The sequence below is a fragment of the Polypterus senegalus genome, chromosome 13 (assembly GCF_016835505.1).
Source record: "Polypterus senegalus isolate Bchr_013 chromosome 13, ASM1683550v1, whole genome shotgun sequence".
NCBI classification, from domain to species: Eukaryota; Metazoa; Chordata; class Cladistia; order Polypteriformes; family Polypteridae; genus Polypterus; species Polypterus senegalus.
This window is the reverse complement of record NC_053166.1, coordinates 37,349,216-37,375,483: the sequence shown is the minus strand read 5'-3', so window position 1 is coordinate 37,375,483 and position 26,268 is coordinate 37,349,216. Positions and strand designations below refer to the sequence as shown.

Below are 26,268 nucleotides of genomic sequence, written 5' to 3'. Positions count from 1 at the left end.
TGCAGCATTATATTCTACAAAGAAACAAGTTTCCATGGGTGAAAAAGGTGGGACTGAATGCTCCCACAGTACAGTTCCTGATAACAACAGATCCCAGTGAGTAAATCCTGGTCCTTAAAATACTTAATTTGGTAAATTGCTGATTTTTGCATTGGTGCCTGAGCCAGTTGACTGCAAACTCTCATAATTAAACTCAGGTAAGCCCAGAAGCTGCAACACGGATCGGTCTGGGGTACAGGTAAATGAATCGTCTAATAAAAAAGATCATAAAAGCACATTACTGTGAAAAGAAACAAGGAATATTTGTGAATAACTTACATACTTAAATAAATCAGGAAGCGTATGTGTAAGATGATTAGTTTTAAACATTCTCAACAACTGCAACCTTCTACAAGCAACATGAATAACAACAGATGCAAATATTGAGAAGATCAGTGTATCAGAAGCAAAGACATGAAAAAGTTTTAAAATGCAGCAAGTAACAGGATGAAAGCAGAACTTACCAATTTTATGCTGTTGCATAAAACATTCTTTGACTGAGACTATAACATTTAAGAAAAACAAGAAACAAACAAAACAAAAAATAAGCCACTAATGCAGCATTAATCACAATGACACAGAGTGCACACAATACAGTAGATGCCTGATGTTTAATTGTCACAGGTCATAGTGTTTGGTTTTTTTTTTTTGCAGATCTATTTTTAACTTGTACTGTGGTTGTCTTATTTTCTCCTTTTGAATAGTGCTTACTCCATTTTATTGTGATAATCACATAAGCAGCCCCAAATGAACAATAATGCAACTGGTTCGGCCACCAACCAACTACTGAAGGCTCTTGCCACAGGTAAGGTCTGTGTATGGTAGGTGCCCAGAATGTTGGATAATGAAATGAAGCTGCATTTCACTGCATCAAAAGTTGAAAAGAGAATCTAAAGCTGATTTACTCAGACTGCAAGAAATATTAATAGCAGTTCATAACTGGGGATGAAACTTGGATACATCACTGTGACCAAGAGTCTGAACAACATCCATCCATTATCCAACCCGCTACATCCTAACACAGGGTCACAGGAGTCTGCTGGAGCCAATCCCAAGCCAACACAGGACACGAACAAACCCTGGGCAGGGCGCGAGCCCACCATAGCTGAACAACATTCAAAAAACAAAAACATGGAATATCTGAGACAACAAAAACAAGATCATTTGCACTATTTTTATGATTTTGAAGATGTAGTCCATAGTGCTTGCATTCATAAAAGTTTCACTAGATATTAAATTGATTTGCTTTGACATTTGCCACAATCAATGAGGGAAAAGAAACAATGAAACTGACAACCCTTATCCTTCTGTAATGTTTATTCATCAGAGGGCAAACTCACTCATAACCAGACAATTTTTTAATTACCAGTCAACGTAACCAGACAATGAGGAAACCAGAGTATTTGGAAAAATGCTTGTAGACACTCCAAGGATATGTCCAGACTACTACATTTTAATTTAAAAATTGTGTCCACACTAGCATTTTTACATTGTTCAAAAATCATCTCCATCCATGCCAAAACAACTAAAAAAACAAATGGCATAGAGATTTGCTTGCACTGGACATACTCACGTCAGCAGAAAAATTCTTGAAGGTATGTTAATGCTGCCAGCCACAGGATTTTTCTTAAAACTGCACTATCCAGTATTGTATTTGTCTTTTGTACATGTATACAGCACTCAAACTGTATAAAACATAATTTAGTTGCATATAGGTAAGCAATACAACAACCACTGTGGAGGTTAACTCTTCTACGTCCACTATGCTGGAATATGTTTTCCTTCAGTGAAGTGTGACCAATCAGGGAATGAGATGTTGTAATCAACAGGATCCAATCAGGAAAGGGCTACGTAATAACCACTAACAAATCAGAGCATGGTAAGATGTCACCTGTTCACACCACAATGTTGAAGCTGCTAGTTCTCAATAATACTGCTTTCGAGAGCATTTTCAAAAGTCTAATTTTTCAGGGACAGAAAAAGCCGGTGTAGTGTGGACGAAAGTTGAAAACAGAGACTAATGTTTGTGTTTTTAAATAAAAAAATAGTAGTGAGGATGGGGCCTAAGAGAACATGAAAACTCCACATGACCAAAAACAAGAACCTAGGTCTTTGGAATAGTATAAATAAATGTGTTGCCATACCTTATCAGTTCAGAAATTACTGTTAATTCTGTAAAACAAGTATGAAATTGAATGTTTTTTTATAGAGAAAACAAAACTAATTTGAAATGTCCTTTTCCACCTAACCATGCATCTATCCACTTATATAACCTTTAATGTACTATTCATTGCTTAAGAACTTTTATTTGAGTCATGCACTGACCTGAAACTGTAAGTATTAGCATTCCTACATTCTTGTTCCTTTACTGCTAGTTCATGGATTGTGTGCAATAAACTGGCACCCTATTTCTGGTCCCGTGTAAGATACTGATGGGATTAGCTCTGGCAACTGTCAATCCTAAACTGAAGTACATGGAACCTGAAATGGATACGTGGGTTATAATATAACAGATTCATATGAATAAGGTGAATGAATAAATATTTTATAGACAATACTGTAGGGAACAGGAGTAAAAAATAGTATCCATTTTGCCATGCAGAAGGAAACAACGCAAAAGAGAACTAGACAAGGGACACAGTTGGTTAATGCCTGTATCTTAAAGCACTCTTGGGATATCTTTTAATTAGGAATGGTAGACAGAGACTGCTTGTTCTCCCATTGTTTTCTTCACTGAACTGGGCCAAATGTAGACTCTAAACAAACATTTAGGTCAAGTTCATGCAACGTAGTCTTTTAAAGCGAAATTTAATGAACCAAAACCCAATCAAAGACACACACCTAAAAAAATAAAATCTCACAAAAATTAGATTACACATCCCATTTTAAATTTCCTTGCCTAGATGTTATGCATGTGGAGTCCCCACATTCTCCCTATTTCTGTCTGTTGGTTAACATCTGGGTACTAACATTTCCCTCCTATGTTCTGAAGATGTGCAGGTTCAGTCAATCACAAATTGTCTTGCCACAAGTCTTTGTGAGAATGGCCTCTGTAACTGGCACTCAGTCTGGAATATTTCCTGCCTTGTGCCCAGTGTTGCCAGGGCAGGCTGCAGCCTCAAATTGGATTATGCAGGATTGAGAATACTATATTATGATACAGTATGGGAATCAACTGGGAATTCTACACCTACTACAGATCCTAAACAATTGACATTTCATGTATGAAGGTATCTACATATTTAATACTAGCTAAGAATAACTTGTGTGATAGCATCTTGTAATAATATGTGATCTGGGTGGCACCATGGTACTGTGAATGTAGCGCTGCCGCCGCGCAGTAGGGTTCCAAATACCCATTTTCCATATCCAACCAGTGTCAGTGTGAATTGTGGCCGTTCTCCCCTTATAATTTTGAGTCCTTGGGACATCTCAAGGTGTGTATCATGTGTTAAAATGGCGACTAAAGAACCGCCTGGGATGTGCGAGTACATGAAGGTATTATGAGATCGCCGGGTGTGCCTGCCTTGTGCCCGACTTCTTTTACTGGAATCAGCATAACAGGAAAAATTAACGAATGAAAGTGTACATTCAGATGACAGTATAGATAACATTTGTAAGCATGAACACAGATCAGTTAAAACAAGGCCACTAGGTGGCGAAAGTGACTTGTTTTTAAACGACTTTCCACAGGAGCTGGAAAAACTGCGCGCATTGAATCAATTCACTCAGCAGTTTGAAAGGTTGGCTGGAAAGCAATTATTATTAAATGGGTACGGACTCTCCTGCTAATTAAACTCAGAAACGTATTCATTTTTTTACTCGGAAAAATATGCCAATCTTTATAGACACTTTATCAACTAGCTTAAACGTATACATTAATATTGCCACTGAAGACACGCTTATGCAAGTTATATACAGTATTTAAAAGTAAATGTTACTTACTTATTGCATGTTACAATTCTTCTGTCTTGTTGTTCAGGTATGCCCCAAACATTTCTCTGATGCCTGCAACCCTTTACCCCTTGGCTTGAGTTGTACCGAACCATTTTAAAGTAAAAGAGTAAATATAAAATTGTCATTTGCAAATGGGTTGTGTTAACTTCCAGTCGTAGTCATTCACATAATCTTAGCAAGTCGGGGCATCTCCACCATAGACATCTATACGTAGATAAGCGTCGCAATTACTGTGTTGCCCAGTCGATACGATACGTCAGCGCGTCCGCCCTATGGCGAGCAGCAAAAGTGCCATTTAAACTAATACAGGTAGACGTGGAAACCGGGTTTTCTGATGAAAAAACAATAACGTTTAAAACAGTATCGCTTACATACAACAGATTTTGGCGAATCGTTTACATGCAAATATTTATATCCATTTATACACTAATAATGGCTATTATCAAATAATAATAATTATTATTATGCCCTATTATTATTAAATAATTCCTCCCATATAAGTAACATTTCTCGAACTGCCTTCTTCCATCTCCGAAACATTTCTAGGCGTCCTGTTCTTACGCAACACAATACTGAAGTATCGGTTAATGTCCTAGTCACCTCACGTACTACTGTAATGCTATTCTATCTGGCATCCTACAAAAACGTATCCATCACTTACAACTTCTTCAAAATTCTGCTGCCAGGATAATAACCTGTTTAAAATCCACTGAACATATTATACCTATTCTCTCTCAACGTCACTGGCTCCCTGTTTACAGAATACAACGCAAAACACTGCTCTTAACATTTAAAGCTCCCCCACCTCACTGATCTCCTCCAGGCTAACACTACCGCTCGCTCGCTCACTCAGGTCCTCATCTGCAGCTCAACTTTCTGTACCACACATCAAACTCAGTCCTATGTGAGCTCGAGCATCCTCTATTAGTGCTCCTCAATTCGGGAATTCTCGTCCCTCTCATATAGGCCTACGTCAGCACGATTCAATAACACATTTTAAAACTGCCATCAAAACTTCTCTTTTCAAACTGACATACGGATTGAGAATTTTGCACTGTAACTGCCAGTTATCTTTGTTTGTTTGTTAATTATTGCTTTTTGATTTATCATTCTCTTGTTTTTAATTTTACTAATGTTGTTTAATTTCATTGTAGGGTGACCTTGAGTGCTAAGATTATGAAACAGGATTTTCTAATGGCCAATATATAATCAAAATAATTGTTCAGCCTTACCTATGAAATGTAATCCCCCGGGATCTGGTTTGGATCGTACAGCGATTTGTATAATCCCAAGCAGCACATTATTCATTACTTCACACCACAGCAGTGCCACTCGCAATATGGCGGCGACGTTAACGTACGATGCTGATGTGTCTAGTAATTCTATGTCTTTGATCCCCACGCCACTCAAGACTACAAAAAAATCAAACCTCTTAAGTTGCGTGGACGGGTTCGTGTGTCTGACACCCAATTAGCGCACACCCGGAAGTACACGTGGACTGAAACGCGGGTGTTTTCGATCGTACAAGCACTGGGGAGGACTGGCTCTCCTGTCTGCTGTCTCGTGTTTTTCATACAACGACAGAACTGAACAAATAAAATAAAGCGTTGGTAGTACCGCCAAAACCGACACACCATCAGGAAACCTTAATAGAGGTGCCACTTACACTTTAGAAAGTTGCAACTGTGCTGATAAGCCGTGTGCGATTCGTAGTCGTCTAAACGCAACAAGATCAAGCAATGGCAGTCATTACATTTGACTCCTCCAAATAAAAGAGTAAAAGACATTTTCAGTTTGTGTTAAATATACATCAAGCAGGGCCAGACTGGGGTTAAAATTCAGGTCTGGAATCGCATAGCCACCCAGGTCACTTTGTAGCATTAAAAAATAAAATAAAATGCCTTGTCACATGAAGGACAGTTTTACCATAGCATGGAAAAACCACCAGGTGGCACAAGTGTTCACTGTCGTCTGCAGCTTTGTCAATGATACTGTCAGTGTCCGGTCCAATGCGAATCACCCTTTCTACTGTCAGGAGCATAAAGGATGACAGAGCTCATTGGCCTGTTCTTCACAAGCTTCAGTGATCACAGGTGATGTCAGCAGAAATTTGTAGCCAAAGTCAGTGGCTGGGAAGGCATCAGTCAACAACAGGTTGTAGAGGGATGAGAGGCCATGGCAGCATAAGGCACAGTTTTTGCAAGATCAACAATTTGTGCTCCTCAGGATCCCTAAGACCTTCATCTGATCCTTAGAGCTCCTCCACTGTCCTCACATAATAAAAAGTTTTTCAATCTCACAAAATTGCAGCCATGCTAAAATTCATCCTGCCAGATGGACAGGCCTGTTTGAGCTATAGTAACGAAAATAATAATTTGAATTATATAGTACATTTCAAACACAGGTGCTTTCCAAATTACAAATGATTACAAGATAATAAAATAAAACATGCTTACAATGCCATACAAGCAACTAATTTGTATGTCATGAATAAGAACATTATAGAACAAATTTTAAAGGAATTCCCCAAAAATAAATCAGATGAAGGGCAGATACATAGCAGTGCTATGCCCATACATAAAACGGATAAAAGTGACATGCTAATATAATAGTATATCACAATTATTGTTTATGGGGACAGCACAGGGGTACAGGGTTAACATCCTGGGTCCTCCCTGCGTGGAGTTTGCATGTTCTCCCCATGTCTGTATGGGTTTCCTCTCACTATCCAAAGCCATGCAGGTTAGGTGGATTGGTGATACTAAATTGGCCCTAATGTGTTGTTGGTTGTGTGTGTGTGTTCACTCACTCCCCCTGCAGTGGACTGCTGCCCTGTCCAGGGTTTGTTCCCACCTTGTGATCGATCTATGCTAGTTGGGATAAGCTCTTGCAATCTCCTGCTATCCTGTTCAGGATGAAAGTAGTTTAGGAAATGACTGACTGAATTATTGTTTATTCAATTTCTGTGAGTTTTGTTTAGCAAAAAAGTAAGGTTTAATTAATCTGAGAAATCCACACGATTTTATGTGACTACATCATATATGTATATATATATATATATATATTAGAATTATTAGATACTAGCAAAATACCCGCGCTTCGCAGTGGAAGTAGTGTGTTAAAGAAGTAATGAAAAAGAAAAGGAAACACTTTGAAAATATCGTAACATGATTGTCAATGTAATTGTTTTGGCACTGTTATGAATGTTGCTGTCATATATATATATATATATATATATACACACACACACATATATGGAGGAATATTTCGGACAAAATGAAATAAATAAATAAATGCGTAAATAAATAAAAGTACTGTGAAATGTGAGCATAAATAAATAAATGTGTCATGAAATGAGAGCCTTAATAAATAAATATGTCACGAAATAGGTTTTTCGTTGCTTATTTATTTATTTCATTTTGTCCGTAACATTCCTGCAAACCGTCATGAAATACGGCTTGAAATAAAACTGTCACTTTCACTCGTCAAAGTTGAGAGGGTGGGCTCTAACACGCCCTCTAGTTACTGATTGGTGAATCGATAGCACACGGATTAATTAGAAAAATGCTTACTACTGCCGATGAAATGGATTCTGCCGAAGATATTACGTATTTCAGAGAGAGAATTGAAGATTTATCGGAAGAAATTACAATGTTGGCGGCCCTTTTAGACTCCGATATAGATGAAACTGTTTTTGAAATTATCGAAGAACAGGTGGAACGGACTCTACTACACTCCAGTTCTGGTGACGCAGTTCCCTGCTCTGGACGTCCAACCTTTGACATTCTAGCTGAGTCAATAGAACACCTTCTGTTATGCGGTTTAAAAGTACAACAGATTGCAGATCTGTATGATGTATCAGAGAAGACGATCACAAGACGAATGAGCCAGTTTGATATACAGTAAGCTGCAACGGCTGTATTAGTTTAGGTACTTTGACATGGAATGCCCAAAGCAGCTCCAACTAATATTTTGAACTGAACAAGCGGGTTAGAAAATGGATGGATGGATGAACAACTTTGCCACTGATCAGAGCTGTACAGTTGTTTGAAAAAGTACCTGCGAATATGCAACTGACTTTATACTCGTAAAACAAGGGTCAAATACTCAGTTCTAAAAGGGCCGCCAACATTGTAATTTCTTCCGATAAATCTTCAATTCTCTCTATGAAATACGTAATATCTTCGCCAGAATCCATTTCATCGGTAGTAGTAACCATTTTTCTAATGAATTCTTGTGCTATCGATTCACCAATCAGTAACTAGAGGGCGTGTTAGAGCCCACCCTCTCAACTTTGACGAGTGAAAGTGACAGTTTTATTTCAAGCCGTATTTCATGACGGTTTGCAGGAATGTTACGGACAAAATGAAATAAATAAATAAGCAACGAAAAACCTATTTCGTGACACATTTATTTATTTATTTCATTTTGTCTGAAATATTTATTTATTTCATTTTGTCTGAAATATTCCTCCATACACATATACATATATACATATACATATATACCTACATATATACACACACATATATATATATATATATATATATATATATACCCTTTGGGGTGCGAGCAGCTGTTGCTGGGGGTGCCAGAATCCATCGAGGAAGAAAAATGAAAAAATTATTTGTACAAAATCTTAATTTATCTATCCATTCCTAAATAATTAAACAATTATACAAGCTGTATGCTGACTACTTTACATTGTATCAAAGTTTCCTATCTTCAGTGTTGTCCCATGAAAAGACAGAATAAAATATTTACAAAAATGTGAGGAGTGTGCTCATTTACTCACTTTTGTGAGATACTGTATATATATCTGCGGTGGGCTGGCACCCTGTCCGGGGTTTGCTTCCTGGTTGGATAATGGATGGATGGATGGATGGAGATATATATATATATATATATATATATATATATATATATATATATATATATATATATATATATTTCAACATGTCTTTTGCAGCTGTTTAAACCACTGGCCGCTCTACAAAAATTGCTGTTACAAAGAGTACCACAGTTAATCATTTTAACGGTATTTTTAACAGGTGGAAGGCAAGGGTAAACCTTTGTGTACACTAACATAACATTTGTTTTGTATTTTTTCTTTTTAGAGTGCTTTTCCATTATTTCGTGACATGTACATGACCACTGAAAAAGTAAAGTCATCCTCAAAGGAGAACACTCTGTGAGAGAAAAGAATAAGATAGATAGATAGATAGATAGATAGATAGATAGATAGATAGATAGATAGATAGATAGATAGATAGATAGATAGATAGATAGATAGATAGATACTTTATTAATCCCAAGGGGAAATTCACATACTCCAGCAGCAGCATACTGATAAAGAACAATATTAAATTAAAGAGTGATAACAATGAAGGTATAACAGACAGACAATAATTTTGTATAATGTTAACGTTTACCCCCCTCGGGTGGAACTGAAGAGTCGTATAGTGTGGGGTCTCCTCAGTCTGTCAGTGGAGCAGGACGGTGACAGCAGTCTGTTGCTGAAGCTGCTCCTCTGTCTGGAGATGATCCTGTTCAGTGGATGCAGTGGATTCTTCATGATTGACAGGAGTTTGCTTAGCGCCCGTCGCTCTGCCACGGATGTCAAACTGTCCAGCTCCATGCCTACAATAGAGCCTGCCTTCCTCACCAGTTTGTCCAGGCGTGAGGCACCCCTCTTCTTTACGCTGCCTCCCCAGCACACCACCGCATAGAAGAGGGCGCTCTCCACAACCGTCTGGTAGAACATCTGCAGCATCTTATTGCAGATGTTGAAGGAAGCCAGCCTTCTAAGGAAGTATAGTCGGTTCAGTCCTCTCTTGCACAGAGCATCAGTATTGGCGGTCCAGTCCAATTTATCATCCAGCTGCACTCCCAGATATTTATAGGTCTGCACCCTCTGAACACAGTCACCTCTGATGATCACGGGGTCCATGAGGTGCCTGGGTCTCCTAAAATCCACCACCAGCTCCTTGGTTTTGCCGGTGTTCAGGTGTAAGTGGTTTAACAAAGTCCTTGATTAGTTTCCTATACTCCTCCTCCTGCCCACTCCTGATGCAGCCCACAATAGCAGTGTCGTCAGCGAACTTTTGCAGTGAAAATATTAAAGATGTATTTATTTTTGTATCGGGGTATCTTTATCTTTATATATAATATGCTACCGTGGCTGTCCTTTTGTCTGTCCAGGATTTTAAATCAACTGTAGCTTGTAAACCATTTGAACTATTGCCTTGATTTTTGGTACACATATACTATGTGATGTCTACTATCCGCTTTTGGGGTGATGACTTCCAAGGTTAGTCCTCTTTTTATTTTTATTTTATTCTAGAATCAACTCTTGGCAGTGGCCAGCAGGGTGGCAGATGAGTACTGGCACCGTTCTCATCCCTACCACCTTCGCCGTCACTTCCCCTACCTCTTCAAATCTTAAATCATTCTTGAGGAAGATTGAAGACATAAGTGCTAGTTTAAGTGAAAAATTAAAGAAAAACATACTAAGTAATTGTAACACAAACACTGACTTAATAAGTTTTAACACGAAAAGATGCCAACGAAAGAAGAGAAGAGCTGCTCAGGAAGTAGCAAGCACATCAGCCTCTCAGCAAACGAATGCTAAATGTACAAAGAAAGAGAATGAAAACTATGAATGCTCAAGTGTGCCGTTACTGGTTGTTAAAATAATTTAAAAAGAATGGGTTTTTCGGAAGATGGGGAATTGTCCTCGTGAGTGCAGCGGAAGCCGTTTTTTTTTCCCAGAGACTCCCGAGCATCCAGGACTTTGGATATCTGATTACCTGCACTTGATGAATTGTGATTTTGTGGCATTTTGTAGATTTGACATACAGGGTTGTTTTCCTTCGCTATCTTTCAGGTCCCACCGGCCTTTTTCACTCAGTCGCCCATTCTTTCAAGTCATCAGCCTACTCTACTCTTGTATCCGATAAAATTCTGAGTTTTGTTCAGATTGAGGGAAAAAAGAAAAAAAATTGCATGGGCCCGTTGACTAGTCTATGCCCGACATCAAAACAACAAGTCACTCTCCTCAACAGCACAGTTCTCAGTATTGACCAATGATAATAATAATAATTCTTTGCATTTATATGATGGGGGCACGCTCACAGTCTCAGTTTTGTATATGCCCATGAGCCACTGGATTGGTAAGGCAAGTGAAGTGCTTGCTTAGAGCTGTGACTGTGCGCCTCAGTGTCGGACAAGAGTGCGGCGAAATGTTAGACAAAAGGAGTACATGAATCAGGCACTTTAATTCAAGAAACCCTGAGTTCATCATCAGGAATCTGCATCATTGACGGAAAAAAGTTACGCACATTCTACCAACTCATCAATCAAAATGCAGTACTCGCTAGAGTCCACCCTCTCAACTTTGAAGACTTATTTCATTGCATATTTCATGTTTTGTGCAGTGTCTGTGAAATAAATAAGTGATGATACTCAAGCTTTTGTTACTCAAGCTCAAGGACATCAAGGACAGATCTTATCACAAATAGACCATTTGCTCATTCAGACAAGAGAAAATGGATTTTTGATGCAATCAACCATTAAAGAGACAAAGAGCATTAAATGTTGATGTTCTTTTTCAATAAGCTTAAATATTTAAAAACTCTCAATAATTACTGTGGCCAACATGTTTATGCACCTAAAATTAGTGTCATTTTGTTACACAATCATTTCTAATTCTTTTGAAGTAAAATCACATCAACATTATGTTGCATCCTGAAGGTGCTGAGGTGAAAAGACACAAAGGACCAACAAAAATGGCAACTTTTTGTCCCAGTTTTTATATATTTATTTATTTTTTGGTAGATGCATAGAAAATAGATAGATAGATAGATAGATAGATAGATAGATAGATAGATAGATAGATAGATAGATAGATAGATAGATAGATACTTTATTAATCCCAAGGGGAAATTCACATATAAAAAATATTCAAAATCAAAAAATATTCCCAGCCTGTTTTCAAAGTTAGGCTCTACAATGTCTGTGTTTCTGAGTGGAATGAGTTGTAATTTTCTCAAACTAAATAAGAAGAAACAGAAATCTTAGTAATTGACAAAAATGGATATAGTGAGGGTATTAAACATAAACTTGATCCATCAGGCTTAAAAGAATTTAGGGGTAATTATTGACAGACCTAAATTTTAAATCACATATTAACCAGATTTCCAGGACATCATTTTTTCACTTAAGAAAAATAGCAAAAGTTAGACCTTTTACAACATTGCAAGATGCTGAAACATAAGTTCACGCTTTTGTTTTTAGTCGACTAGATTATTGTAATGCACTCCTCTCAGGACTACCCAAAAAAGACATCAATCAGTAATGCAACGAGTGCAGAATGCAGCTGCTAGAATCTTAACCAGGAAATTAGGAAAAGAAAATCCGTACACTTCTCTCCAGTTTTGATGTCACTACACTGGTTACTCGTGCCATGTAGAATTAACTTTAAAATACTTAAATAATCTCGCTCCATCCTGTGTTTTGGAATGCCTTTCACTTTACACTCCAATTCGTAACCTTAGATCTTCAAATGAGTGTCTGCTTATAATTCCAAGTGGTGAGGCAGCCTTCTGCTGTAATGCAACTAAAATCTGGAATAGCTTACCAATAGAAATTCACCAGGCTAATACGGTGGAGCACTTTAAAAAACTGATAAAACCCCATTATTTTAACATGGCTTTCTCATAGCTACATTTTAGTGTAACCCTGATATTCTGTACTGTATATACATTGAATTATCATTTTTATCATGGCTCCGCAATCCTTTGCTATTCCCTATTTTCTCTGCTGTTCTTTTTCTGTTTTTTTCTATGGTGGCGATCTGCGCCACCACCTCCTGATCAATACACCATGTAGTCCCTGCATTGATGGATTGAAGGCCAGATCTCCACATGAATATCATCATCTAATTCTTTCATGTGAAGCATGAAAACCATGAGGACTGATTTAGATCATTTATGTTAGGTAGAATGCCCAGTGGGGGCTGGGTGGCCTCATGGCCTTGGAACCCCTGAAGATTTTTTTTTCTTCAGCCCCCTGGAGTTTTTTTATTTTTTGTTTTTTTCTGTCCTCCTGGCCATTAGACCTTACTTTATTCTTTGTTATTTAGTATTGTTTAATCTTATTTTTATTTTTGAGAAAAACATATCTTGCACATAACATATCTTGCTCCAAGACAATGTGCTTAAAATGAATGCCTTCAATATTTCATTCAAAAATCTCCCATACTTGGCTTTGTTATTTTCTATCAGCCACATTGATCTCTGATTCCACCTCAGGCACATACAATTTATAGACAGAATTTTGCCACCTGCAGGCGTGAAAAAATAAAAAAAATCAGAAAACAGATTCTACTGTGTTCTGACATGTGTGATTATGAAAATCATGGGGGCTTAGGAAGACCCAATGTCAGTGTGTCAGTGTGCAGACCCAATCTAGCTGTATTGAGGGAAATAAAGAAAAACAAGCATGTAGTGTGAAGGTTAGGGGCAGTGAGACTTGCATAGCCCATGTATAAGAATGATGAACCCTTAATGAGCAGAGTAAGGGCATGTAATAGGTGTATGGATGGGCACAAAACCAGAGACAGCAGCTGAGATTAATAACAATATATGCATTTTCCAAACCTGTTTATCCAGAGTAGGATCGCAGGAAACCTGGAGACTTCCCCAGCAGGTTTGGATGCAAGGAAGGAAGAATCACTGGTATGCAATAAGTACGACATGGTTGATATTAAGAAAAAAAAGAATAGATATTTCAACTATTTTGAGAGAGAGAGAAACGTTGAAAAAAGGGGATAAATATTTTAAAAATATAATTCTGCTGCTGGATTATTTTTACAATATCAGGTATTTTGAGTTGTGAATATGAACTATAAAAGATTAATAAATATAGAATAAATACAAAAACACATTAGTATGTTTAGTTTTTCATCACTTGGCAGAGTCTCTTCACCTACCTACCTGTAGTTCAGTACAGACGTTGCCAACTCAGGAATTTTACAAAGTTTGTATCGTGTCGTTGTTAAGCAATGTTTTTAAAGCAAAAGTGATTGGTCAGTAACAATATGCTGATCTTGCATGATGACCTAGTCAGTCTCTCGATCAGTGCCATTTTATTTTTTAAAATCTTGAGTGGTCTCCCCTAGACTTTCTCGCATACTCAGAGGAGTAAACCACAAGACAATGATTATATTTTTATATTATATACATTAAAGAACCATCAACAACAAATCAAATAAAATTAATATTATCTGTATATTGAACAATTATTATAAAAGTAAAGTTGAATAAATCGGACTCTGCAGCTGAATGAATAATAAAAAAAAAAAATTGAGTATGTGTTCAGGTAACATACCACTTCCAGTTGATGGATTTGGCCCAAAAGTTAATACAGATCTACCTGTACAATTTTGGTGTAACAACCACATGGCCAAATTTCATCCATTTATCTCATTGCGTTTTTGAGTTATAATGTACAAAAAACTGTATTTTTGGACTCAGGGAGGTCTATAATATCAAGATTCATAGTATGGTGGAACATATGCCATTATTCTGGAGTTTCACACATGTTGTTTGTGTTCAAATTATAGTGCTGTAGTTTCCTCATGTACATATATACATCTCTATTATAAAAAAAAAATCTTGGCAGGGAAACCAGGGAGATGAGACAATTTGACGTCCCGTGAGAGACACTTTAACGTCACACGAGACAAGGCCTTGAGAGAGAAGGACAGCTGCTGTATAGGTTTTTAAATGATCGACGCGCAGCGCGACAAGCAGAACACACACCTTGGCAGCAGCAGCACAGAGCCAGTAGCTGATCCGTCCGTTTCTCCTTTGCGTGCATTTAGCTACCCCCCTTTACAATGCAAATGGAAGAGACGTGAAGTGTCAGGAGCATAGTGTGCCTCCAGGGAGAGGTGGGGGGTGTTGAGTGAAGCGAACGAGACTTCATCTAGAGACACTTTGACGACACGTGAGACTAGACATTACAACCTCAGGAAGCAATACCCGTGAGACGGTGATTTTTGCACGTCACTCCCTACTTATAAACAATTTAAAACAAGTTCACAGACATCTAAACTAGCAGTTGTTGGAATGCTTTTGGCAGACAGACTTCATGTATTCCCAGCTCTTAAAACAATCAGAAGCAGAACACGCAGCTAGCCAGAAGCAGCTGCAGCAAGCAAGCAGATGATCTGAGCACATCTCCTTAGCGTGCATTCAGCCCCCACCCTTTACAACGCTAGTGGCAGAGACACAAATTGGCAAAAGGACAGCTGCTGTACAGGCTTTTAAATAATTGACTCAAAGCATGAAAGCAGAACACGCAGTTCGCCAGCAGCAAGACATCAGCTGAACTGACCGCATCTCTTTAGCGTGCGTTGAGAACCCCCTTCACAAAGCGAGCAGCGTTATATGTCCTGTGAGAAAGAGATTTAACCACACCGGGGCAGGAAATAAAAGACAAATATTCTTTTTACAAAAGTTTTAAAGGAAAAGTGAAAATAATGCATATGTAACCATTCCCATGAAACTAACAATCTCTTTAAATTGTTTATCCGGTAAACCAAACACGGGGGTGGGTGAGCGAAGCGAGCAGGGGGTGGAGCCCCCTAGTAAATATTAAGGTAAATTTACTTATATAAGTAGATTAAGTACTTTATTGCTATACCTTCTAGTGCAGAGGAACTCCAGTCCTGGAGGGCCGCAGTGGCTGCAGGTTTTCATTCTAACCCTTTTCCTAATCAGTGACCAATTTTCACTGCTAATTCACTTATTCCCCATCACTTTAATAGCCCTGTTAGAAGAGTTCAGCCCTCTGAATTGATTCCTTTCTTCATTAAATGACAGCCAAGCAGAAATGAGATGTGAAACGAGCTAACAGATGACCAGCTAAACTGGGGCTTCAAACTCCAACCAATTTCACTCCAATCACTTTCTTAATGAAAAGTCAGTTATTGCTGTTAATTAAACCCGTTATTTAATTCCATGGCTTGTTGCTGCTCTCGTTCTGCCACAGCACACATTTTAAAAACTGTTGTCATTCTGTTCTTTCTAAGAGCACCGTCAAAATGTTTTGTTGACCTGAGAGATCAACCTTACCAAGACCATCACCTCTCTTTAATTTCAGATATTGTGTAATGGGCACAGGGGAGCTGGTCATGTGGTGGCTTGTTTTGTGTCTCATTATTGTTTGGCTGCTAATTAAAAAAAAACAACTATGGGGCCTGAGTGAAGTTAATTAAAAGAAGTAATCAGCAGCAAAAACTGGTCACCAATTAAGAAGATGGTAAGAATGAAAACCTGCAGACACTGCAGCACTTGAGGCCTGGAGTTTGCCACCCCTGTTCTAGTGATATCCCCAGTAATTGATGTTATATTCAGTGTAGTGCGCCACCCGGTGGATTTAATAAACCTTTCTGTTAATAACTATTGTTAACATCAACACTTTTCAAGACAGAGAAATTGTGACAGATAATTTTATGCTTATTGTTTATTTTAGACCATACCTTCACATTTATGTGACTTGGGAAGGAATTAATAAATAGACTTTGGACACTTTTAGTGGTTGTAATTCAGTTTCGAACAAAATTAATTCTTCATCTGGCATGTGGAATTGTGCTTGATGAGATCATGTAAATAAACATCCAGAAAGCTATGGATTACTGAGCAGGTCTAATAAGCTGCAAAAGAGATGACGATGTTTGTGAAAGATGTACCAGTAAAAGATTCCATATGAATGAAAGCGCCTGCCTCTTTGCACTTTGGCTAACCACACCACACTGTTTCTCATTTCTTGATTTTTCCTGCTGGGACAGTAGTATTTAGCATAGTCTAGTACAGTAATAGTCACCTTCCTTTCCTGTGTCTATTTAAAGTCTTGAAGCAAGCAATTTGGAATCAAACAAAATGAAACAATAAAGTGAGCTAAAGTGGCACACAGGCTACTTGGCAAATTAGATGCAGGCGCTGCACACCAACGGTCCATGAACTAACCTGTTTGAATAGTTCAGACCTGAGGAGAGCAGGCAGAAACAAACTTTCAACAGGGCACTGGCACCCCACAGGGCACACTCGACAAAATGCACCTTTGAAATTTGAAAGGGAAACTGGAGAAAAACCAACAGAGACACAAGGAGAACATGCAAAAAACAAAAAAAAATTAATAATTGGGTGCCATGAAAGATTTTACCATGCATTAGATAGATAGATAGATAGATAGATAGATAGATAATGTAAGGCACTATATGATAGATAGATAGATAGATAGATAGATAGATAGATAGATAGATAGATAGATAGATAGATAGATAGATAGATAGATAGATAATGTAAGGATAGATAGATAGATAGATAGATAGATAGATAGATAGATAGATAGATAGATAGATAGATAGATAGATAGATAGATAGATACTTTATTAATCCCAAGGGGAAATTCACATAAGTGGCCCATTTTGAATATTCAGTCATCCTCAAATTCATATTGATGTTTTGATTAATCAGACTCAGTCAGATTATTTAACTCATTATCATGAACTACAAAATGTGTGAATAAAATCTTTATGTGCAAGCATTTTAATTATAAGGGATTTAATTGTGTAAATCTTATGACGGAATTTATATAGAATTTTAAAAGGTAATGCAGGATAATTGTTAGCAATTAAGCTTTCTGGCAATGAATTCTGTCATGAATAATTGCCACTCATGGACTATACACTCTTGGATGAATATGATTTACTAAAGAGATGAATCTTGATAAGTGTATTTTTAATCTGTATTTTGTTGTTTTTTTTTAATTTTTGCACCTGAGACCATGTGTGCGGGTTCGCTTCTCGGGTCCTTCCTGCGTGGAGTTTGCATGTTCTCCCCGTGTCTGCGTGGGTTTCCTCCCACAATCCTAAGACATGCAGGTTAGGTGGATTGGCGATTCTAAATTGGCCCTAGTGTGTGCTTGTTGTGTGGGTGTGTTTGTCTGTGTCCTACGGTGGGTTGGCACCCTGCCCGGGATTGGTTCCTGCCTTGTGCCCTGTGTTGGCTGGGATTGGCTCCAGCAGACCCCTGTGACCCTGTGTTCGGATTCAGCGGGTTGGCAAATGGATGGATGGACCATGTGTGCTCTCCAAGTGCAGTGTGCATGTCCTTCATGTCAGGTTTCCTTTCCCTTGCTCTTCAAAGCTCCGTGTTTGGGTCTGTGCATGCAGACGTGGCATAGTGTTTACGTACACCCAGCTTGGCCAGCAGCTTTACTGCAAGTTGAGTGCCCTTTGCTATCAAACCTTAAATCTTTTGACGACGGTTTTATCTTCTGTTGCTAAAATTTGGACACCGTGTTTAAGTAATTATGGTCACTTAGTTTGTTCTAATGAGAACCGTGATAATCATCAGAGTGGAATAGCAGTTGGTGTTGCTGCCCACCAGCTCCTGCCATCAAATCCTGGCCTGGCGACTTGCAGGGTGGAGTTTCACATGTTCCTGTGTGGGCTGGCGGCCATGAAGTTCAATTAGTATTCAGTGTGTCACTGTGGTCTGTGTATTCAGTAGGCTTTACACTCATGCAGCTTGCTTCTGAAATGCGTTTTTTTCGTGTACCATTTCTGCTTGTTATTATGGTTACATTGATTTCATTTTTATTATGCATTCTTGCCTTTGGTTTCATTATTACACTATGAGAAGATATTTCTAAAGGCTCTGTCACATTGCAAATTATCCAGAGATTTTCAGGTTCGGAGTAAGTGACAGAATACTCCTGGGATGTAAAGTTGTGAAGTTTGATGACAACAATAATATCAACGTTTATTTCTATAGCAGGGCGGCATGGTGGCGCAGTGGGTAGCGCTGCTGCCTCACAGTAAGGAGACCTGGGTTCGTTTCCCGGGTCTTCCCTGCATTAACTTTGCATGTTCTCCCCGTGTCTGCATCGGTTTCCTCCCACAGTCCAAAGACATGCAGGTTAAGTGGACTGGCGCTTCGAAATTGTCCCTGGTGTGTGTGTCCTGTGGTGGGCTGGTGCCCTGCCCAAGATTTGTTCCTGCCTTGCACCCTGTTTTGGCTGGGATTGACTCCAGCAGACCCCCGTGACCCTGTGGTAGGATGTAGTGGGTTGGACGATGAGATGAGATGAGATTTCTGTAGCACTTTTTTATACACAGCATGCAACTCAAAGTGATGTTAAAGAAGTAGTTACAAGCAAAGAAAAACAAATTCAAATTAGATAAGGATAATAATGAATAAATAGTATACAAAAATACATAGATAGATAGATAGATAGATAGATAGATAGATAGATAGATAGATAGATAGATAGATAGATAGATAGATAGATAGATAGATAGATAGATAGATAGATACTTTATTAATCCCAAGGGGAAATTCACATAATCCAGCAGCAGTATACTGATACAAAAAAAAAGATAAAGTCGTATTATAAAAGCACACTTACTTAAGACAGATATACAATTAAGAGAAATAGACTCTTTAAATACAGAATAGTTTTTTAAGCACCTAAAGACAGTCCAGTGACAAGGTCAGATGGCCACGGTGGACAGAAAAAAAAAACTCCAGTTTAGCTGGAGAAAAAGCAAAATCTGCAGGGGTTCCAGGGCAAAAGACCACCCAGTCCCCACTGGGAATTCTGCCTAATATAAATGTTCTTAAGTAATTCTTTATTGGTTCTTGTAACAAGCTGGGGTATCTGCTTTCATTCAGACATCACAGGCAAGCACACAAGACTTTGATCACTTGGTGGTAGTGCAGAAGAACCGGAAAAGAAAATAGAGAAAAGGAAAAATTAACATTGACATACCCTGTGCCTCAGTCCAACCTGTCTGCGATTCAACCAAACAAAATCAAACTGGTTTAATTGTGTCTTAAATCATGGGGGCGAACTCTATGAGCATGACAGCCAATGAGCACTCAGCCGGAAGTACATCATGCAGTGCTGTGGAATAAGAAACACAGATGTGTGGACATGACGCACAGAAGAGAGGCTCATCTGTCTGATGTCTCATGTTTGTTGTACCACAAGAGAATGGAAAAAAATAAAACAAAAAAACAAGAGGCAGAACTTGCTTGAGCTAGAAAGCCGTCATACAGTACTGGCTCTGTGAGGCAAGATGTGAAAAAAGGGTGTGAATGCCAAGTTACTCCAAAATGGATAGCTTTGGTGCCAACTGGGCCACCCCATTTAATGCAAAGCAAAATAAATAAACAATGAAAAATAAGCAAGTGCTCCATGGCACAACAGAAAAACAGACACTCTGTGGCTGTAGTAGCCTAGCTCTGACTTTTGAATGTATCAGCTCTTAAGAGGAGGTCTGGTTGGGAGGTCCATCCGCTGTTAGGGTCAGATCCAAAAAAAACATCTACTTCTACAGAGGTCCGGGTTTTATAGAGTTACAACCAGAAGGATCAGGCTTTCTCGGGGTGCCGTGGGCGAGATCAGTTGCCCTCATGGGGTGTCTTTTTGAAGTGGCAGAAAGAAGAGATGATGCTGTTAGTGACAGTGTCTCCCTCTCATCCTGGAGTGGAATCACAAATTGTAGCTAAGCCTGGACATTGTGGCAAGGGGCAAGCTTTGGCAATGTGAACCTGTCATCACATTGTAGTGGTCAAGAGGATGCTAAGGTTCACACTGTCCAAAGATGGAGATTTGTTTATTACAGGGACCTCAGGAACACACCCAGCCTTGGCCCTTGACACTCTCACACACAGACACTTATAAAGAGGCTCAATCAATCGATAATGAAGTATCTATTAAATAAATCAAGAATAAAAACACAAACAACAGCAAAAGCCCTCCCAAATTCACCATTGCAGTACCAAATTCACCATTGCAGTAATAGTTTACTGAAAAAATAAAACTGAACAAAACACTAAACACTATAAGATAAATAATCAACACTTACAACACAATCCAGTACAACAATTGCAGATAATGGTAAGAATAAATGAAGATGCCAAGTGAAGTTTTCTGAATGTTATGAAAGTTTTGATTTACTGTGTTCCACTTGTTCTGTGAGGGTCTGTAAAACTGGGTAGCGCTCCATGGACAGAGATGTTTACCAATGTAGACGAAATCGTATATAGAAGAGGCATAGGACAAGCAGTGGCGTAGCTGGGGAGGGGGGGTTCAAGGGGGGACATCTGTCCCTGGGTGCAACCTCCAGGGGGCACCAAATTGATGTTGCGAAATTTTAGAATGAAATGTTTCCCATTCTTAAATGTACTAAAAAGTAAATAAAAAACATTCACATACTCAGTCCATCACTCCATCAGTATGAGGATATCTTTTTCCTCTGTTTTTTGTCTCTTTCTAATTTCGAAGCACGTATTAGTTCTATATACCCAACAGACAATAATTTATCCCCTCCACTACTCTAACGTGCTTGACCCTCACCCAGAAACATTTTTGATGTTATTAAACAGGTCGCGCGACTGACACGAGGCATTAGTGTATCATTGTCTAAGTTGTTGCAAACGCCATTTCTGTGTGCCAAGTGATTTGTGTTTATGTGTTTGATAGAAAATTGATTGGGCTGTTGTGAAGTATTCTAGTAGATGGCTGCAAAAGTCTAGATGTTTCCCCATCATATTTTCGTACGAATAAAATGTAAGTAATGCAGTTTTTATAAGTATATAATTATTTCGCTTTATAATTTGCTATATACTTTCTTTAAAATCATTTTTAAATGCGGAAAATGAATTTTTTCTTACACAAAATATGACGGATTTAGATTTTAAAGAACACGAGGCAGCGTTATCATTTTCGGAGACTTAAATGAAATTTTCTTTCTTAAAATACTATTATTTTAAATACATTTTTAAAAATTTTCTTTCCCTTCCCCATTGCATTTTGGCAAACAGGAGGGGACGTGAAATCTTCAGTTGTCTCCGGGCACTGAAAATCCTAGCTACGCCTCTGAGGACAAGTACATAAATCTAGAATCAAACTGCAGTCCAGTAGTGGTTGTATTCCACAGTTTGGGTGTGAACTGTAGAAATCAATAAACAGGGATGATTGTGTATGGAGGAATATTTCGGACAAAATGAAATAAATAAATAAATGCGTAAATAAATAAAAGTACTGTGAAATGTGAGCATAAATAAATAAATGTGTCACGAAATATGTTTTTCGTTGCTTATTTATTTATTTCATTTTGTCCGTAACATTCCTGCAAACCGTCATGAAATACGGCTTGAAATAAAACTGTCACTTTCACTCATCAACGTTGAGAGGGTGGGCTCTAACATGCCCTCTAGTTACTGATTGGTGAATCGATAGCACAAGAATTAATTAGAAAAATGTTTACTACTGCCGATTAAATGGATTCTGCCGAAGATATTACGTATTTCAGAGAGAGAATTGAAGATTTATCGGAAGAAATTACAATGTTGGCGGCCCTTTTAGAACTGAGTATTTGACCCTTGTTTTACGAGTAGAAAGTCAGTTGCATATTCGCAGCTACTTTTTCAAACAACTGTACAGCTCTGATCAGTGGTAAAGTTGTTCAGTTCAAAATATTAGGTGGAGCTGCTTTAGGCATTCCATGTCAAAGTACCTAAACTAATATAGCCGTTGCAGCTTACCGTATATCAAACTGGCTCATTCGCCTTGTGATCATCTTCTCTGATACATCATACAGATCTGCAATCTGTTGTACTTTTAAACCGCATAACAGAAGGTGTTCTATTGACTCAGCTGGAAGGTCAAAGGATGGACATCCAGAGCAGGGTACTGCATCACCAGAACTGGAGTGTAGTAGAGTCTGTTCCACCTGTTCTTTGATAATTTCAAAAACAGTTTCATCTATATCGGAGTCTAAAAGGGCCGCCAACATTGTAATTTCTTCCGATAAATCTTCAATTCTCTCTCTGAAATACGTAATATCTTCGGCAGAATCCATTTCATCGGCAGTAGTAAGCATTTTTCTAATTAATTCTTGTGCTATCGATTCACCAATCAGTAACTAGAGGGCGTGTTACAGCCCACCCTCTCAACTTTGACGAGTGAAAGTGACAGTTTTATTTCAAGCCGTATTTCATGACAGTTTGCAGGAATGTTACGGACAAAATGAAATAAATAAATAAGCAACGAAAAACATATTTCGTGACACATTTATTTATTTATGCTCTCATTTCATGACATATTTATTTATTAAGGCTGTCATTTCATGACACATTTATTTATTTATGCTCACATTTCACAGTACTTTTATTTATTTACGCATTTATTTATTTATTTAATTTTGTCCGAAATATTCCTCCATAATTGTGATCCCCTTGGTGTGTTTTTGGGTCCTTTTTAGAAACAGCACCTAATTTGATTCCTTTCCAGAAACTCCCGCGCCACTCTGAAGCTGGCCAATGCTGTAATACTACCGGGGCTGCTGGGAGTTGTAGGAAATGTAGTATTCATGTACTTTGTCATCCCCTGCAATTACTAATTGTGTAATCTGATATCTCAGACGACTAGTAGCTCATATAATATGTTGCCAGCTTTAGGTTCCGATTAAAGTAGTACTGATGATGTCCTTTCCTCCCTGACATTTTCTAATAAAGGAAGGCAGCAAACTCCTAGCTAAACCCCTTATTGGTTTGATGTAAGAAAACAATATTATCATAAAGCTACAAAAAGTGATACTTCACTTACTACGTACTGCATTGGACCCGGAATTGAATGAATTATCAAACGTATTAATGTACACTATAAATCAATTATGTGACAATATCTGTAAAAATTAAACCAAAAATTCTGTAAAAGGAAGACTATTTGAGCGATACACAATGTCACACACATGTGCATGTGAGGCAGTTAAAGGGCACAAATAAATGTAATTACATGCCGGAGCAGGGGATGGCAGAGTTCTCTAACCCTTTCTCTCTTTCCTCTGCAGACCAGCCAAAAGAAATCCCGCCTGAATCTAAAGTGATCATTGCGGTTCTGACCATTCGGACATCACTTCCTCCAGTCCGCCTATATAACCGCCATATTCATTTGACCACTCAGTTCAGTTCTGGACCCCAGTCTGTAAAGACTTTTTTTTCCCTCTCATTTACTTGACCCATGTATGCAGGGTGGCTACCCCAAACCTTTTTCTGTCTCTTATGTTCTCCTGATCCCTCAACGTGCAATCGCCTCACAGGCAGGATCCAGTGACAACAACGCAGCAGATTTATTGTGTGTACTCATGCATGGCAACAGCGAGATTTGGATTAAAGTGTAGAATTTGAAAACAAGGATCCTTCACAAAGTTGTTTCTAGAATATCCATTTGTTTTTGTGTTCTCACATTTTCTGCATCAACTCTATTAACTACCCTGCGAACAGATGACATTTTTTTTTTCTTCTGTAATGTGCCTGGTGATGTATTTCATGAAAAACACTGTAGAACATGAAGTATTGGCAATATACTGTATTGACAATTCAGGTGTCAATTTTACATGAGACATGTCTGAAACAAACACAAGCCACATTAACACACCATTTTAAAGTGCCAGTGAAATAATTTACCTACATTTTCCTAATTGCTTCTTTACTGATAGATCCTTGGCCTAGACACTTCCCTGAAAAGACATTCAGAGGGATCACCTACAAATAATCTGAGAAAACTAAAGTATTAGCGATCAGTGTACTATTGAGATTAAGATGGCACTGGAAACTTGGTTAATCATCACGTTTCCTATCAACAGGTTTGTAGATTACGGTAAAATACTTGAAGATAACATTTATCCTCGAATGTTTAAGGAGACTAGTGAGCACATACTGTATGTACAGTAAACCCTTGATGCAAATTTTTAGAAAGTCACTCCACAGTGGGGATATTCCTAAGAAGTGTAAAATAGGACCCCCGTGACCCTGTGTTAGGATATAGTGGGTTGGAAAATGACTGACTGTAAAATAGGAACTATTATCTTATTTTATAAAAAGAGCTATTGGGCAGATGCAAGAAACGTCCATGTTTAGGCCAGTAAGCTTAGCATGCATTACCAGCAAATTAATGGAAGGAATCATCAAGGATAAAATCAAACTGCACACGTCTAGGAGTGAAGTTTTAGCAAATACTCAACACGGGTACAGGCGAAGAAGGTCATGTTTCACTAATATGCTGGAATTCTTTGAGGAAGCAAGAAAAGTATACAATAACAGAGGTGCAATATGAGTGTATTTATCTTGATTTTCACAAGGAAATCGATAAGGAACCTCATGAAATGTTGGTGATCAAACTAAAAGATGTGGGAATTCAGGGTATAGTCTGTAGTTGGGTACAAAATTGGCTAAAGCACAGAAATCAAAGCACGATCATGTGAGGAACATTATCAGAATTGGATGATGTTAGGAGTGGTGACCCACAGGGATCCATTCTAGGGTCGCTACTATTTTTTATATATATATGTAAAAATACACACACACACACACACATATACATATATATATAAATATATATACTATACAGGTATATACACACACACAGTATATGTATTTATTTCTTTTATATATATATATATATATATATATATATATATATATATATATATATATTCGAGCTCTTTGATATTTTTAGCTTATAGTTTATAATTTAAAGACAGAATAAGAATCTGAAAAAATAACAACATCACATTAAAGTTCGATAAATTCTGAAAAGAATGATACCAAACATATGTGTGTAGGTTTTAAAATAAGCCAGATTTAAAGTGTGATAAAAACGTGACATTAAAAGCATCACGTTGCACTCATATATATATATATATATATATATATATATATATATATATATATATATATATATATATATATATATATAGTAAAATGGACGCTGTATAGCGCCCGACCCAGCACAGACTCAGACTGAGGCACGTGCACAACACAAGAGGACTTATTATTTTTCTTCCCTGTGAACCCCCCAGCCACAATACAGTCCCAAAGCACTTAAAACCAACAACACAACACAATCCAAGCCAAGCATTCCTCTGGCGGCACCACCTCCCAGGCAACCTCGTCCTCTTCCTCCCGATTCTGGCTCTTTTTATAGCCCACCCGGAAGTGCTTCAGGTGCTTTATCACCTGTTGCTAATTGCACTTCCGGGCAGGGCTGTAGAGGTGTCCACTTTGGCTCCGGGATCCATGCAGCAACCCCTGGCGGCCACACCAGATCCCACAGGGTTGTGGAGAAGTCCATCTCCCATGGAACCCTGAGGCACCATCGTCAACTAGGGAGGCTGCCACCAAGCATCCG

General features: G+C 38.2%; 1 long non-coding RNA gene across 1 annotated transcript; it reads left to right on the top strand.

The window, feature by feature from the left end:
• Nucleotides 1–24,813, top strand: LOC120542227. Its single transcript, XR_005636170.1, has 3 exons — nucleotides 1–96; nucleotides 744–844; nucleotides 23,930–24,813. It is a non-coding gene; the product is annotated as an uncharacterized LOC120542227 (long non-coding RNA).
• Nucleotides 24,814–26,268: the final 1,455 nt, after the last annotated feature.